This window comes from Sinohyriopsis cumingii, chromosome 19, assembly GCF_028554795.1.
Source record: "Sinohyriopsis cumingii isolate HCF-2022 chromosome 19, ASM2855479v2, whole genome shotgun sequence".
Lineage (NCBI taxonomy): Eukaryota > Metazoa > Mollusca > Bivalvia > Unionida > Unionidae > Sinohyriopsis > Sinohyriopsis cumingii.
Genome location: NC_142979.1, coordinates 56727698 through 56740641, shown reverse-complemented (window position 1 = coordinate 56740641; position 12944 = coordinate 56727698). Strand labels below are relative to the sequence as shown.

Here is a 12944-nt window from a genome sequence, read left to right as displayed (position 1 = left end):
ATCACACACACACACGTGCGCGCTGTACTTGGAGAGAGTCAGGTTTAAAGTATGAAAAGATCACAGTAAATTAAAGAAAGTGAAAGAGTTCACTTCATCTAAATATATACCTGCCTAATGAAGACTTCTTAGACTCGTTTATAATGTACAACCCAATTATTGTCATCACGGCCGGGGTCTCTTGCAAAGGTAAAAATTCCCCAAACATATACGAAATGCTTGTTTCTGCCATTTATTTCAGCCTTTTCATCTGCATTAATCATGCATAATTCGTTATGAACGTGACAACTTACATTGTCATTCGTACGTCAGCTTTGTGCAGTGAAAATGCCATAACTATCTATCACGAGGTCCTGCCCTGGCTGTTCGCACAGCAGGTATTTTGCTACACGCAACGCATAAAAAATCACAAATTACAAAATGTAAACAGGTAGGATTCATTAAGCTGCCCATGCCTCGGTAAGACATGTATCATTCACTGCTGTTTGAAAGAAAGTGACTTATTTCATTTCTTATAGTGTGTATTTCACTTAAGTTTCAGAGAGTAAATTTGGCTGAAAATACTGCTGCTCTATGCACAATTAGTCACTTTGCTTATAGTTTGTTCGTTAAAATTAATGAATTAATTCATTAAAAAAGAAAATAACACGAATGTGACCCAATCATATATTTTTTACAGCTTGAATATATAAATTGGTAGATGGGCGGCAGCAATGGGTACGAACATGGGCACCCAAAGGATTTTTTGCGGGGGAGGGTCAGTCAGTATTTGGAGTGTGATTTCAAGGGGGTCACGTGACACACACCCCTTTGACCTATGTTGCGGGCGCCCAAGGATACTAAAAAATTCCGGTTATTCACATTTACAGTGCCCCGGATGACCAAGTGGTCTAAGGCCTTCGCCTTTACAGATCACTGACATTTCACGTCTGTTTGCATGGGTTCGAGTCTCAGCTTGGTCATCGCTGGTATTTGAGAAAAAGTTTGCCAGTATATTCCTGTGGGTCGGTGGTTCTTCCTGGGGTCTTCCCGTGTGAGAAATATTGCCAGTGGCGCCTCCACCAAACAAACCGGCCACCATGTATAGCCTATGATGTGCTGAACAATGACGTTAAATCCACAAACAGACTGACCACGTGTACGCATTTTTCTTCATTATTTGGACTCTTCGTCATAGTTACGGACTGCAAGCGTGCGGATTTTTCCATGATCGAAATGTAGTTAAACTGGCAATTCCCTTCGAATTCCTACATTTACTGTTTTCTTTTCTTTTAATAACATCTCTGGTATTTAAAAACGTTGCAAACTTTAGCGATCAATTTGGCTATGAAAATTAAAGTTGCACTGATTCCCTCGGCGACTTACTTTAAACGCAGAATGTATTGCTTAACTAAAGATAACAGGAAGGATTTGTTTTTAAAATTTGCGTTGTCACCCTTTAAAGAATGTAAGTGGCTGTGGCATAACAATCCAGGGCACTTAGTACAGATTGCTTTGCAAAGTAACGATCATGCACGAACTTTAAATGCAGATGGTTTTTATAAATACTTTTAATACACGGGAAATGCATCTTCCAGCGAATTTCTGGTTCACTTAAAGTGCATATTGAAACGGTGGATATGTACATCATGTGGATTAGAACAGAAATTCCAGAGAAGCAAAGTCTGGTCCATCTTTACTAGTAATCAACAAAAATTTTAATGGGTTTTTCTTTCAGACTGTAATAATGAATAATACAGACTCGGTGAAATACGCCTCACAAAAACTATAATAATAATAATAATAATAATAATAATAATAATAATAATAAACAACTTTCTTTAAAGACGATAGCACATTTGGTCATGACTGACCCATCTGCCTTGTGGTCCTCAATTTTAGTAATTGGTTATGTTAAAAGCAAAAAATAAAAATAAAAATAAGACTGAATCTATGTAAAATAATTATCAGAAATAACGATTTTTGAAAAGCGACTGCCTATTGGTCGTGTGTGAAAGGGCCATGATATTTAGAATGGTGGTTCGCGTCAGGGACTTACGACGGAAAGGGTGCGGGTTCGAACCTACCTTCGGACCGGCCTGAGTTAGCTCCTGTGGTGTTTGCTTGGGCAAGGAATTTCTGTTGCTATTCCGTAAAGCACGAAATCGAACCAAAACTTAGAACTGAATGACCTGCGACCATTTTTAAACCACTGGTTGCAATTTACAATGGAAATTACATACAAACAAACGGATAGCCAATTTTGATACAGATGGCGTCGAAGGATAAACATATAGTTAAATTGAGTCAAAGACTCACCGATATACACACTGTAGACAGTCTTCTACATAAAACGTGTGTGTGTGTGTGTGTGTGTGTATGTGTGTGTGTGTGTGTGTGTGTGATTTGGCTTTTTAACGTAGCTTTAACAATTTTTCAGTTATATCGCTACGATGTCGTCTGCAGTATGGCAGTTTATAGTCATGTCTAGCACTGGGGCATCATGCTGCAGACATGTAACATGATGTCCCACCCAGTCACATTATCCTGACACCAGGCCGATCAGTCCTAACACTAACCTCTTAATGCTGAGCGTCTAGCGAGGCAGCTGTTAGAACATTTTCATAAGTCTTGGTCGGGGTTCGAACCCGGGATCTCCCGCATCCGAGGCGGACGCTTTTACCACTTAAGCCACCGGAGCGGTATATAAAGCCTAAATGGATAGAATAACAAACAGAGATAAAAACAGAAAGAAAACAAAATAGATAAATGTGTGGGTAGCGCTTGCGTGTGTGTGTTGGTGTAGATGAAAGAGTGAAATCTTGTATTGATTAGTTACTTAATTACACACACACACACACACGCACACATATATTTCGTTGACATATATATATATATATATATATATATATATATATATATATATATATATATATATATATATCATCATCATCATCATCATACTTGATGACATGTGCAGAGACTGATAAATGTCAACATAATTATCGTGAATAATTTCAATAGTATTTGAACAACCCAATCTAACAAAGTAAAATGTTTAAACACAATATTTAGTTGTTGGGAACAAAATAGAATCAGCTCCCAAATCAATTCTTGGCTGTATTGTTATTTAAATAGAAATGAACAAATAATCGATCTCTCAAATACAAGCTATCATATCAACCGCTTTTGTTGCCTAAAATAATTGTGCTGACGTGAGATTTGAAGTCTTATTTGAAAGAAATAAAAGATAAAAGCAATTTGTTATCGGGAAATATATACATGTATAAACAAGTAAGATAGAAACACGCTACGAATCAGACATTAGTGTCTCACCTGTATTGTCCAGAGTAATATGGGAGATATAGTGATGCTGATGTCACCGTCGTCGAAAATCAAAATCTGACATTTTTGTCTTGATTTTTTCTCGGATAAATATGAGACACTGTAGCACTGATGTTTTCGTTGGTAACAATGCCGGTGTCAACTCAAAGTTGATGTTTGCTAACCCATAGCCCAGTTTATAAAAGAAAAATGCTTTCCGTGGAACCCTTCATTTAGTCGCGGTGACTGTGCTTTGACTGGCTGATTCCAGTGTTTTCAAATTCCAAGGTAACCTCACTATTAATAAAAAGAGATGAAAACATAAACCTTACCTTTACAAATGTTTCAACTCGTTCCTCGCTCTTTCGCCAGTCATGTAATGAATGCTTCTGGCCAATTGTTACAATCGATTATCACGAACGGCAGCGGCTTGATGCTTTCTCCTAAATGATTTAATTCATCGTAACCAATGGTTGCCTATACTTGGATGTCGAACTTTGACCTTCAATGTGCAGTAAAGAACAGAGTGTCTTTTATTCGATATTCTTTTAAAATTAAATAGAGCAACGTGGCATTTGACAAGTTTAAAAAGCCAGCGAGAAAAAGGCTGATACATCCAACAGCATGTATAGTATATAACAATCACAGAGCTATAAAACATATGTTTCCAAAGTAGGAATTTTGAGAAATAATATTAGATTTGATAGTGCAATGTTGTGTATTTCTTCTTTTCGGTGGTTTGGGGATTGGGACCAGGTGACGAATCAAAATCGAACTTTACACACAGACGGCAAATGGCCTTTCCTAGTTCTTGCCCAAGAACAAAGTGTTTCTTTCATAAAATTAAAAAGTGCTGGTCGGCCTGGGCTCTGGGGATATATCCCCGGTTGCCCCCCTCCGGTCGGCCCTGGCAATAGTTATTTCAAGGAAAACGAACTGCTTGTGTCTAGCCGGTTTATATAAATGTAAGTAGTAATATGCGGCATATAGGACATAAGGAAGAACTAACATTACGTCGCTCGTTTACTTTGAGGGATTTAAAAAGGTACCGATTTAAACTGTCGAAATAAATCGGAAACAATAAATAATATTAGCTGAGACGAAAAGTAGTATCAAATTTCGAAACTGTCACAGACTTCAGCGGAGACTGGAGTCTAAAAAATGTAAAACGGTTGCCATGGACTTAAAGCAGTACTAAAATTCTGAAACTGACAGGACTTTAGCGGAGATGATATTAATATCTGGAATAATTGTAAAAAATGGTCGAAACTTTAAGTAATTCTAACACTTCTTTACTAATTCGGATTTAATCTGAAATTAAAAAGGGATTCCCCTAAAACATACAATTGTGAAAAGGAATATTTTACAAATGTGAAATTGATTTCAACAGTAGAAAATGTTCAATTTGCATTTGTTATAATCCCCCCTCCCCCTTAAATTACCGAATTTTGCGAAGGCCGACAAATATCCGGGCAAATTTAAACAATGCCAGAAACATTCTATAAATTGTCAAAAATGAAACGACAAATTTAATAAAATATTGTATACATTCTAAAAGATATGTAAAAAAATTAAAGATCTTATGTGACAACATTCATTTTATTAACCAACGAAAAAAGTAGAGTGGCCAAAATGCAACATTTACCATCCGAAACCCCACACATATTATACAACATGCCATTTTTATCTGCCTTTAAAAATATTTTTGCGTATATTATCCAAACTAATTGAATAAATCAAGACAAATAAACACTTACACGTTTGGTAAAGAGGACCACAATGAAGTTTCAAAAGGCATCACACTAGTCCATTTTCATCTTCTTTTCACTGTTGCATAGTTTTGTATTTCTTCACTGGCATGGGTAGGTCTGCTGTATCTTCTGCTTGTCTATCCTTTCTAAATTTATTTATTGAAATCGGTTCTTCTTCTGTTTTTACTTCTGAACACACTCTCTCCTTGTTCTATTTTTTTCATGACACTTTGAGTGCCAATATCCTTACTAGGCATAGTTACTTTTTTCTGTTTTCTCCTGTGCTTCCTTTTCTTCGACGTTTGTGTCATCTGGAGCCTAATGTCCTTTCTCCTGACAGACATAGCGACATCATGGCTGTTAACTTGAGAGAAGTAACCAGAAGTCGTGTGCACCCGGACGTGCTCAAGTTACTACTTATTTTAGACATGATAACATTTTATATTATGTTTTCAATGATTTGATCTGGAATCAATGGAGAAATAGTTAGGATACCGCAGATCCTGAGTATTATAACTAGGTTCACTACACAAAATATGGAACAATTGAGAGCACGAAACATCAAGACCAAGGTCATATAGTATGTACCTAGATTTGTGACATACGCTAGCCAATTCCATTAGGAACTTTTAACGGTCAGAAAAGACAAATTTCCAGAATTGGAAGAAGCATTCTAGAAGTAGATTAACTTTCGATTTACCGACCGCTCCGGTGGCCTAGTGGTTAGAGCGTCCGCCTCGGATGTGGGAGGTCGCTGGATCGAACCCCGACCGAGTCATACCAAAGACTTATAAAAATGGTACTAACAGCTGCCTCGCTAGACGCTCAGCATTAATAGGTTAGTGTTAAGACTGGTCAGCCTGATGTCCGGATAATGTGAATCGGTGCATGATGCCCCAGTACTAGACATCACTATAAACTGCCACACTGCAGACATCGTAGCGATATGACCATGCTTTTTTAAAGCAACATTAAAATTCAGCGCGCGCACACACAGACACATACACACACACACACACTTACTTTAGATTTACCAGCAGATTTGCGCGACTATTTCAAAGATTGTTCTTTGGCACCAGAAAGACTAATTCCTAATGATGATTCTGCACCATAATTGAAATTGGTGAAAGATACATGGGTTACAAAATCTTAAAAATTAGTACAAGGTATATGAGATGCAAAACCTTTGAAATTTATAGAAGATGAAAGGGGTACAAAACCTTCAAAATTGAATTTAAAAAATACATGGGGTACAAAATCTTCAGAATATAAAAGTTTACGAACATTGTAAAAACAAAGAAAAATGTGTTACTCGCTATAATTTAGAAAGAAGACTAAATTAATGCTTAGAACTATTACCCATGTTGAAAAGCGACGGCTGTGATCATGCATAAAATTAAATACATTTTTGAGACAAATAGCAGCTGATTATTTTGAAAAAGTTATTTTGAAGTTAATGAGTGTCTCTGGAAAATAATTTGAAAATGTAGGAAGATAAGTATTTTAAACGTAGGCACTGATGAAAAGAAATACTTCAAGCAGATATTTCTTTCGTAAGAAAGATCACTAATGGACGAAGATATGGTACGGGTTATTTGAAGAACAAGAAAAAATTGCCAAAGCAATATAAGGTGGTTTTGCATTGTTAGGAGTGAATCACCGATCAATGACTTTGACTACAACTAACTTAAGAACCAATATAATGACAAAACGAACTTATAAATGACCGGTACAGAAAGTAATACAGTGAAAATGGGGTTCTGGACCATTTTTGGTGTGGTGTATTTTGGATCAAAGAGTAATTTTCGAAAATTGTTTGAATGTTGAAAGTGAACTAAACCACTTTTTGGGTGGGATTTTTGAGGATCAAAGAAGATGAAAGGTGGTTCTGGACCAGTTTGGTGTGGTTTATTGTGGATTAAAGATTGATTTTCGAAAATTATTTGAATCGTAAAAGTGAGCTGGGCCACTATTTTGGTGTTTTTTTGTGGATCAAAGAATATCAAAATGGGTTCTGGACCAAGGAGTAGTATTTTAATAAGGGGGGTTTGGGCTTAGTTTTTGAGGGTGTTACGTGTTTATGCTCTCATAACAGTAACAAGAAAAAAGTGAAGACAACAAGCTTTGTACAGTTTAACAAATAATGTATTTCCCTAGAAAAGCAAGGTAACAATGAGGAAAAGAACTTACAGTTTTAAGAATCAAATCCAAAAATAATTCAATAATAATCCAAGAAATAAAAATTAGAAGTCCTAGTAATAAAATGTTCTAATGAATTTGAGTTCGAGTCCCGACGAAATTCCAAAATGAGATGCGATGATGCATACTGTAACTAGTATAGTACTGATGTGTCTACAGTTCTTTGCTGAACCACAAAAAAAAATATTCCAGTTTTAAATTCCAAACGAAATTTCAATAAATGTATTTGTTCAAGAATTCTGTATAAGCACATAAATATTCCCAGGGAAAAGAATTAATATCTTAGAATCCAAATAATTTGAAGAAAAAATTAAAATTTAACTCCAACTGGTCACAACAAAAACGAACACATTGACGTCTAAAGTGTTTAAAAGCCCGACTAAATTATTTCTCAATACATCACTATTAAATCTGACAACTGTGCAATTCCGGTAAAACCAGAATTTATAAATAGATGCTATTCACATATCTAAAATACAACCTCAATTTCACCATATAAATCCCACAATAAAAATAAATAAAAAAGAAGTTGCTTACTTCAACTCTTACTAAATGTGAATCAAGATCAGGAACTAAATCTGCATTACAATACAAAGTTCTAATATGAGGTGTTTACGAAAAAACAGTCAGGTCAAACTAATTTCTGGAAACTGTCAAATTCCAGTAAACACAATTACATTAATATAACATGTAATGGAATAATAAAAAATTAAAACTAACAAACAAACAATTAAATTAAATCAAATATAAATTAAATCATATATACATAACAGAGGGTATCAAAGAAGATCAAAAGGGGTTCTGGACCAGTTTTGATGGTTTTTTTTGGTGGATCAAGGAGTGATTTTCGAAAATTATTTGATTGGTGAAATTAGGCCGAGTCACTTTTTGGGTGCTTTTTTTTGTAGATCAAAGAAGATCAAAGGGGTTTCTGGACCAGTGGGTAGTATAGTAAAAAGGGGGGGCTCGGTTTTTGAGGGTATCAAAGAAGATCAAAGGGGGTCCTGGACCAGTGAGGTCAACGCAGATCAAATGAAGTTTTATCTCAGTTTTTAATAGTGTAGTGTCCGTGCGCTAGTATTGGTATGTCATCGGTGGAGTATCTTTTATCGTCGAATGCGCTTATTCTTTTCATGTGGATGAGCATCGCGGAGATATGATGGGGATGAGATCGGAACGTTTTCATGGAGTAGTATTCGAGGCTGCCATGAAGTGCTTGATAATAATGATCGAACGAGGACACGTTGTCTATGACGTCATATTTGACACCTTTATTTTTTTTTTCTTAACGTGTCGCCTTCGAATGTGAAGCTGTACATTTTAGCGCGAAGTCCAGTGATTTCCTTAATGGGTTTTCCGTTGGTTTCATCACTGAATTTTCCAATGATTTTTTTTTATTGCTGTCACAGTGGAACTTCCTATGAGTGGGATAGTCACTGAGATCGAACAGTGTTGATACAATTCCGCATAGACGTAGTCGGTGTGAATTTCGTACAAGAACGAGTCGGTATCGGCCATGAGCAGAGTGTCCTTGTCTCCGAATTTCTTTTTGATAAAGTCAAAGTGAAACTCGTACATGAGAACTTTGGAGAGATCCAGAATGGCTGCGCCGACGTAGACCGGTTTGTGTAGTTTCAGATGGTTTTTTTTTCTTCTTCTGGATTCGATCGCAACCAGTTCTTCGTGAAAGATTTTCATGCGTACAAAGGCATCATCGGCTACCGGTTTTATCTTGTCACTAAACATCATTGACGACTTCGATGTTTTCTCGATTTCGTTTGTTCTCCATGATTTGTCCGAATACGCTGTTGTTCATGAGTTTAAGGAAGTCTTTGTAGAATGCTAACGTGGCGAGGGTGCTTTGCCTCATGTTGAAGTCGATGTAGAGTTTCATCAATGGTGATTGTTTAAACTTGATTGCCCGATGAACTTTTCAAGAACGAATCCGTGTTTGATCGCCTGTAACAGCGCTTGATGATGTAGGAAATATTTGTTTTTGATACACAGGTTGGGAACGAATTTGTTCACTTTAGTGTCTCCGATATCGAACATCGTTTTGAGTTGATGATGTTGTTCGCATAACCATTGACTGTCTATGAGAACACTTTCAGGACAGAACGGATACTCGTTGTGGAGTTTGTGGAGATGTTGTGGATACCCAAGATCGACTACGACGAAACAGTCACCGGATTCTCCATCGCGATCATCCACGGTACCCCGTTACACTTCCTCAACGAACTACTCTCTGGAGATCCAGTAGAAGCCACCTGTGTAAAGCAGTTGTGACATAGCCAACCCTAGAGAGTATTCACGTGGAGGTAAAGGATGTACACGGAGGGTTTTGTTGGATCGTAGTTTTTCATGTATTTGTGGTTTGCGACGCATGTTTTTCGCTGATGACGGATATTCCTACACGAGTCATTCTTTCTGTAAAAATGAACATGTCCAGATCGGTGAAGAGTTCTAAGGTAATTCCGGATTGTTTCAACAGTGAATCCAAAGCAAGTCTAGGCATGGAGAAATACCAGAGTGGATTGAGTTGGTAATAGTTCAAGGATGTTCGCCTGAAATTCTCGAACACAACCACGACCAGGAGTATATCCATTTTCAAGTATAGATTCTGAAATCTCCGAGAGTTTTGCACAAAAAAATCGTTCCATTTTTTGTTCGCGCTGAAATAGATAGATTTAAGCTGGCATAGAAGGTGTTGGTGGATGGCAACAAAATTTCGTCGAATCGTGACCATGCATCGATGTATTCGTCGGAATAAATTCATTTTTGTTGGAGTAGATCTGCGCGGTCACCAAATTCCTTTTCCAGATTGACGAACGCTGGGAAGTTTTATGCGAGTTCTTCCATCGACGACGCCATGAATCTAAAGGGGCCTATCGTCACCGACATGTACTTTTGGAAATTATTCGGGATGCTCTTGATTCGTTTTCCTACAATGTCCAGAACGGCCTTCACCCATGGACCACTTAACGCAGCCACGATGAAGTGTGAGTCGTACTTGTGAAGATTGTGTGCGATCACAGGAAGAAGCAGACGGTCGTAAAAGATGCATTTACAACCGGTATGAACCGCCCCGGTGAAGTTTCCTGTGATCTTGCAGTGGTTTATTACATTTCGACGTTTATCATCATGAGGTTCAAAGGGTGTTTCACAGATTCAGCATGATGTAGCGCAGTTATAAATTTTTCGTTCACTGTGCATCATTGGTTTCATCGGAACAGGATTGCCTAGTATGTCCTTGATGCGTTTCTATTGTTGTGAGAGTTTCTGAAAGAGCCAGACCTTGCCACGATGCTGTTGATACACCGACAACAAACGTTCATCGGCGGTACAACATAACTTGTAGCCGACCGCGCGTGGTACGTTTTGTTCAACTTGGGTAAAGGAGTGATCGGGGTCAGGCACAAGTCCTCGTACTTTTTCCAGGATCGCTTCACATTCAGGCTCGTTAAGGAAGGGTTGTGCATATTTTTTCGTGGAAGGCTAACATGCTTTTGTTGTCCTTGGGCATTTGTATCACTTTTTGTTCTTAACAGTATTTTCAGCGACGTTTTGTTTAGAGTTTTTCTTGTTGTTGAAACCCACCAAGGCATCGATAGCAGAAGTACAGTACGCAATTATATTGTGCAAACTGACATCTACACAATCGGCAAAAATCCTTGATTTACACTTAATGGCGCTGATAGTAGAGAAGAGTAATGGTGTCCTGCGATGATGTCGCGGAGATGTACATGGGGTAGATAAGAAACCGTTTATCCCCCGCTTTCTTTACATCGAGTCCGACACGTTGATAGAGAGATGATCGTTGAGTGCCTCAAGTTTGAGTATGTCCTTGATCGCCACGGGAAAAGTGATTCCGGTTGTAATTTGGTGTTAAAATATGGCTTGTAGTTGGAGACGCGATTGACATGGTGTTCAGCGGGATGTAACGCGTAAAGGATATCCCAGATGAGCCAGAGGTCATCGTTGCTTTTTACGTTGATGCACGCTTTCGTCGCCGTCATTTGTTTGGAAAGATCCACGTGTCGTCCACCTCGATTGGGTGTGCATTTAGCCGCGTGGAAGTTCATTTTGTTGATCACAGCGAGAACCCATGCCGATCCCGATTCTTGGTAATTTTCGATGTACTGCTGGATGAACAGTAAGCTTGACTGGTGAGCCACACATCGATCGATTGGAGTTATCCGGTGGTTCTCACGAAATAAACGTTGAAGGACACTCCAAATATTTTCCGGCGAACGTTTGTAGTTCCCGTTGTACAACCGGCCACACAATGCGGTAACGTGTATCCTTGGTGACTCCGCGCTGTAACAGTTCGGTTTGTGTCTTCTCAAAATCGTTCTTGGGCGGGGGGGGGGGGGGATTAGCAGCCTTGTCTTTGATTTTCCGTCCTGTCGTTTAATCACAAATTTGAGGCAAAGTAGTGATTTCCTGGCGTCACTGGATGCTCGGTTGTTCGTTAATGTCGTGGTTGGATGTCTTCAATGACGTTTTGAGCATGCGCATTGCCGCTGCCGATCGAGGATATTTAGCGTGAGTTCCTGTGAGTGTAAAGTAATACCGTTGACGTTGATTTGATACCAAAGAAACCTGTTTTGTAGAGTAATCACCGCAGCCGTGCTGAGTTTCCGAAACCTTTCGGCGAGCCCGTCATCGTCCGTTGTTGTATCAACGTGAGAATGTTCGTTTTGAGATCTTTCCGTGCCCGGCCCGATCTTGGAAATGGTGCTTGTCTTCCAGTGAGTCTTCTATGACTCTCCTGAAATTTATCTACAAGGTCCCTTCGTGTCATCGCCCATAGCCATGTTGTTGCGTATATAACTATGTGTTATAAAATTATCTATTTAATTGACTGTTGTACAATTTTAATTTTGGTCGACCTGACTGTGTCTATGCGTGACGACAATTGGTCGATATATATATATATATATATATATATATATATATATATATATATATATATATATATATATATATATATATATATATATATATATATATATATATGTGTGTGTGTGTGTGTGTGTATGTGTGTGTGTGTGTGTGTGTGATATAAATGTATGCAGGCGATTGACTGCATGATATATAGCGGTGTGATATAATGACAAGCCAACCTATGCAGTCTTAATTTTTCATTTATGTATTCAAGAGTATTTCTCTTCATTCGCTAGACTCGTTATGTATTATTTTGTATTTCTTCACTTATTTTATCTTCTCGTTCTATTTCTGCTTGAGCTTCATCTAAATAAATTATATTAAAGCGAGAACTATACTTATTGTGAAGACGTAAGCATTTGGAATTGCACCCCTGATTATTACTGTTGGATTATAAAATAAATGTACAAAAATAAACATCAATATTCAAATTAAAGGCATCGTGTATAGTGCCATATGCTAATACAGTCAACATTATTCATAAAATAAAATGTTTCTTTTCTTTTCTTAATAAGATGTTTTTGTTTCTTTTAATATAGCATACTATATTCTGCGATATATTCTGGGTACCTTGTTTATCTAAACATTCTTTATTAATTTTAGATTTAAAAGTAACGTTTAGCATTTGTCACAAATACGGTCGAAAATATTAATTGACATCGATTATCAATGTTTAATTTGAAAAAAATATAAACCATGTTTTGTTGTTTTTTTTAAAAGATCTATACAGTGGGCTTGAATTCA

At 37.6% G+C, this 12944-nt stretch overlaps 1 protein-coding gene across 5 annotated transcripts in view; it reads right to left on the bottom strand.

The window, feature by feature from the left end:
- The window catches only part of LOC149775749 (cellular retinoic acid-binding protein 2-like), a 52624-nt gene extending 48837 nt beyond the window's left edge, over nt 1-3787 (bottom strand). Inside the window, exons 1-2 of one of the 5 annotated variants that reach the window (XM_089944234.1) lie at nt 3636-3750; nt 2559-2692 (exon numbers count right to left, since the gene is read on the bottom strand). The gene's annotated coding sequence lies outside the window, so the exon portion shown is untranslated. Of the gene's footprint in view, nt 1-110; nt 265-2558; nt 2693-3635 lie in introns of those variants that run through there. The other 4 variants (XR_016416609.1, XM_089944232.1, XM_089944235.1 and 1 more) reach the window with 4 other exon arrangements.
- Between the last annotated feature and the right edge of the window lie 9157 nt (nt 3788-12944).